At 48.3% G+C, this 4,843-nt stretch overlaps 1 non-coding gene across 1 annotated transcript; it reads left to right on the top strand.

Annotated features, from left to right (window-relative positions):
- The first annotated feature begins 2,632 nt into the window (after positions 1 to 2,632).
- Positions 2,633 to 2,763, top strand: LOC138568113 (U8 small nucleolar RNA). Its single transcript, XR_011302485.1, has one exon. It is a non-coding gene; the product is annotated as a U8 small nucleolar RNA (small nucleolar RNA).
- The last annotated feature ends 2,080 nt before the right edge of the window (positions 2,764 to 4,843 follow it).

Below are 4,843 nucleotides of genomic sequence, written 5' to 3'. Positions count from 1 at the left end.
AATTACAGAAGAAGGTCTGGACATCAAGATCAGAAGATCCAAGACTGACCAGAAGGGGAGGGGTTCTTGGGTTCTACTGGGTAGGGGGAGTAAGGATTTATGTCCAGTACAGGTAGGAAGGGGGTGGAAGGAGCGTTGTGGGGGTAGGACAGGCTTGGTGTTTCAGCATGAGGATGGATCACCGGTGGCTGCGGCACATGTGCTGGGGGTATTGAGGAAGGCGTTGGAGGCAGTGGGTGAAAAGGCAGAGGATTTTGGGACTCATTCTTTTAGGATGGGCGCAGCATCTGAAGGCAGTAGGTTGGGATTTTCCGAAGACAAAGTGAAAAGCTTGGGGCGTTGGAGGTCTGGGAAATACAAGGGGTACGTCAGGGATTTTGATAAGGGGAATGTTTGAAGAAAGGAGGGAAAGGATTTTGGGACGACTGCTTTTATTGTAATGTTTTTGACTCGTCAGTGATTTTTAATTTCTTTTTCAGATGATGCGCGAAAGGAAGGGGAGTTGGCGCAAGTGTGGATTGTTGGCCATTCAATTGTTAAGTGGGCTGGGAAAGAGGCGGAGAAAAGGGTGTTTGGGAGGCAGCTGGGATGCAGCTATAAGGAGGTGGTGGTGAGATGGCACGGTTTGGGGGGTCTGCGCTGGGATCAGCTGCTTCCTATATTAGCAGGGATGAGGGAACGCTATGGGGTTCCAGAGGTGGTGATTATTCACGTGGGAGAGAATGACCTGGTGAAGGATACGGGGGTCTCTCTGCGAAGGAAAATGAAGAGGGATTTAGTTTGGATGAGGGAAATGTGGCCTCAAGCAAAGGTGGTTTGGACCAAGTTGTTGCCGCGGAGAGTTTGGAGGGGGGCGAGAAATGAGGGAGCAATAGAGAGGACTAGGAAAGGGATAAATAGGGAAATGGTTAAGTTTTGTGCCTCGGTGGCGGTACAAGTGATGGACCACAAAGAAATAACGTATGATGGGCTCCTTATTTTTAGAGAGGACGGAGTACACTTGTCCATGTATGGGAATAATCATTACCTGGCGGACTTGAGTTCCTGGCTGGGAGACTGGGTAAGAAGTTGGAGGTAGGAAAGAGGAAGGGGGGGATTGGGGCAGAAAGAACTCCTCAGGGGGGGGGGTTTCTGGTGCCGGGGGCATGGCCCCTTTTGATGTGAGGGGAGGGAAGCACAATGGGGAATGACACGGGAAAGGATGGGGTGGCGCTGTTTGCAGAAGCAGGTCACCCCGGGGGAACAGGTATTGAGCCTGGAGGGGCATGGCCCCTGGGAGAAAGCGGGACGCCTGGGAAAAGGGCAAGGAGACGGTAGGCTCCAAGGGGTAAGTAGGGAGGAGATAGCTGAGTTATTTATTTAATTGTTGGGAAAATGAAAATGAAAAAGGAGAATGTTTAATTATTTAATTGTTTGTAGAAATATTTATTTAGTTTGTTAGGCATTGGAGCCAGTTAAGCATTTTGAATTGTAAGCTTTGGCCTGTCACATTAAACCGACCTTTTCCACTTTTAAATGAGTCTGGGTTTTTGTGCAGTAAGCCAAAAGGGGGGCTCCGGGGGGAACGCGTAGCGTTTCCCCCGGGGAGTTTTTGGCGCTGCACACGGCCAGCGAGTGGCCGTGGGTGGCAGAGCGCCTCCCGGGGTATTTAAGGGGCTCAGGGAAGGTTTGGGAGCCAGGCGACGGTTAGGACTTGAAGATTGTCCCGCCCTCCCACCCCTTCATTTTGGGTTTAGGCCATAGGTCTGTTTCAAGCATGGGAGAGTGTCCAGGGTACATTTTGTGGGGGTTTTTGCTAGAGGTAGGGGTGGTAGTTTTTTGTGACAGGTCGGGGCATTGTGAAGATGTGATGTAAATTTCAGTTGCTGATGTGGCAGGTCAGGCTGGCTGGAGGTCAGAGGAAGGGGGGAGATTGGTCTAGAGGGGAGTATAATGGGGTTGAAGTGGTTCTGGGCGCCGGGGGCATGGCCCCTTTTGATGTAAGGGGAGGGAAGCACAATGGGGAATGACACGGGAAAGGATGGGGTGGCGCTGTTTGCACAAGCAGGTCACCCCGGGGGAACAGGTATTGAGCCTGGAGGGGCATGGCCCCTGGGAGAAAGCGGGACGCCTGGGAAAAGGGCAAGGAGACGGTAGGCTCCAAGGGGTAAGTAGGGAGGAGATAGCTGAGTTATTTATTTAATTGTTGGGAAAATGAAAATGAAAAAGGAGAATGTTTAATTATTTAATTGTTTGTTGAAATATTTATTTAGTTTGTTAGGCCATTGGAGCCAGTTAAGCATTTTGAATTGTAAGCTTTGGCCTGTCACATTAAACCGACCTTTTCCACTTTTAAATGAGTCTGGGTTTTTGTGCAGTAAGCCAAAAATAGCTCTCTAGTTCTGTGTACAATGAGCCCGGCGCCAGTTAGCGTACGTACAGCGTGAATGCAAATAGAAGCGAACTGGCTTCTGGGAATCGCACATTCCCTTTGCTTTTCCCTTCTTCCACCATTTTCGTAGGGGCATACGCTCCCTTTAGACAGGAATCCAGTGAGATAGAAATGCCCATTGATTGCAGAAGCGAATTTCAGTCACCATCAGATTGTCATGGTGTATTTAAATTGACAACTGGCGTTCACCAGTTTACATTATCTTCAGTATGGTTAATCCTTGCCTGTTCCTCCTTCCGGAGAAACAGCAAATGATGAAAGGAGTGAGCTGAGTTCGTGATTACTCTCTCGAGACCTGGGGAGCTCAACACCCCCAGGGCCTCCGATCTGAAATCTTCTGAAGATCGTTTTCACGAGTTACAAAACAAAATAACTGCGCACATTTTTTTTCTATTTCTGCTGATGTGATTTTATATCTTTCAAAAATGGTTGTTGGTTGGTGCTAATGTGTTTTTTTTATATGTAGCTTTCCTTTTCTTCCAACTAGGCACTTGAAGTGCGTCATTTTACATTATAGCCCGTCCTAGTTCTTAGAGCTTCTGTACTCCCAACTATTCCAAATGTCCATTCTTGTTTAAATGCACGTGGCTATAACACAGGTTTCTTTGGCTGGCCTCCTCGGGACAGTAGTTCCTGGTAGCCTTACGGGGCCTGTGTTACCGCTTTGTCTCCCAAAGTTGGCTTTGTACCACTGGGGGTAGGAGAGGGAGCAAGGGGATCTCCCATCGGCCCTGCAGGGCAACTCTGGTTTCAGTAGAAGTATTGGATAACATAACATGGTAAGTATTGGGCGTGATTAAAGGAGTGAGATGAGTTCGTCATTACGCTCACGAGACTCAGGACACTCAACAAACCCATCCCCCACCTCTTCCGAGCCTCCAATCTGATTACCTCGCAAGATTCCTGTGTTGGTGCTCAAAGAGAAGAGTGAAAGTGGAGCACGTTATAGAATATGGAAACCCAACCTTGTTATGATTAGTGTTGTGTGGCCCTCCTGTACCCCTTTAATGACACCATGCTAAAAAAAAGCTGCTACTGCACACACGTGCCTTATAAAGGCATTAAACTCCAACAATGGAATTCCTGTGTCCGTCTATTGATGAGCCACCAGGCCTCACCGTGAGACAATGGTCTTGAAGCCCTGGCCTGAAGGCCCACACCGTGTGACTACGGTTCTGCAGGTCCTGCTGAGCTGGGACTCTCAAGCAAGCATGGTGCCCTGGGTCCGCCCAGGCCACTCCACAAGCTGGATGCTCCCGGCATCCACGGTGCCCCGGCACCCCAGGCTTGTGCCTGCATGGCCTAGCAGGGCCCTCCCTGCAACCTTGTAAGTCTGGGTGATCCCTGCAGGCCACCCCCTAGTGCCCCCTAGAAAGGAGGCATTGCAAGTGGACCTGAGGGAGTGGAGGCATTGGGGGTGTGGGGGTGCATTTCACTCTAAACGTACGGCAACGCAGAGATTAGCATTATAAGGGGCTGCACTGTAGGAGGCATGGCCAGGATTTGTCTGCTTGTCCTGGACAATGATCTATGCCCCAAAGCCATGAAAGCACAAATGACCAGGAAGAAGGAGGGCCATTCACACCTCTACGTGAGGTAGCACTTACTCAAGAAGGCTGCATACAACTATTTTCTTAAACCTAAAATCGCAAAGTTGGTTTCTGTGATTTTTTTGTGTGGGAATATAGCGTTTTTTCACACCATGCTTAATAAAATGGTTAACTATATCAAACCACTGATGGCAGGTGGTGTTGATTGCACACAGATTTCTGCAGAAGGTGCATCAACTGACTGGGGACCCTTACAAATTACATTGAAAATATATATTCTGCTGCATTAACTACTTGAGTATAAGCGAAAAAATAAGATTGGTAGTAACAAAAATGTAATTCTGGTGGGAGAGTAGTACGTTGAAAAAGTGATGGATGCAAGACTTTGAATTAAACATTACCACTATCATTTCTCTGCACAACATTCCATGCCATAATTCTTTAGTATGTTATGTTATGTTATGTTATTTTGCATTTATTGCGCCTTATATACCATTGGTATGGTCTGAAGGCGCTGGTAGGTTGAACGCCCTTGGGAACCGAAGTTCAGGTCAGTAGAGAGAGTAGAGAGAGTCAAGGTGCATGTGAGCACCGGGTATGTGTGCAGCTGGTGCGGTATTCATGTAATAGCTGCTTTTTAGCAGTAGGTGTGGTGGTTGAGAGATCAGTAGTATGTGATCGTTCTGGCAGGGTTTATCCAGACCGAATGTGGCTGCGTTAGGCCTGAGGAGAACGCCTGGCTGGGTTTGTGTAACCAGCAGTGTTTACTTAGAATGATGTGGAGTGAGCGGCAGATGTTGGTATGAGAACAGTTATACCGAATGGTGTCATAGTATCTCTGTGTTCTAGTTGAGTGGTGGTG

This window comes from Ambystoma mexicanum, chromosome 2p (genome assembly GCF_040938575.1).
Source record: "Ambystoma mexicanum isolate Mex_15411 chromosome 2p, UKY_AmexF1_1, whole genome shotgun sequence".
Taxonomy (NCBI): domain Eukaryota; kingdom Metazoa; phylum Chordata; class Amphibia; order Caudata; family Ambystomatidae; genus Ambystoma; species Ambystoma mexicanum.
The sequence above is the reverse complement of the archived record's forward strand: the minus strand, read 5'-3'. Positions and strand labels throughout refer to the sequence as shown.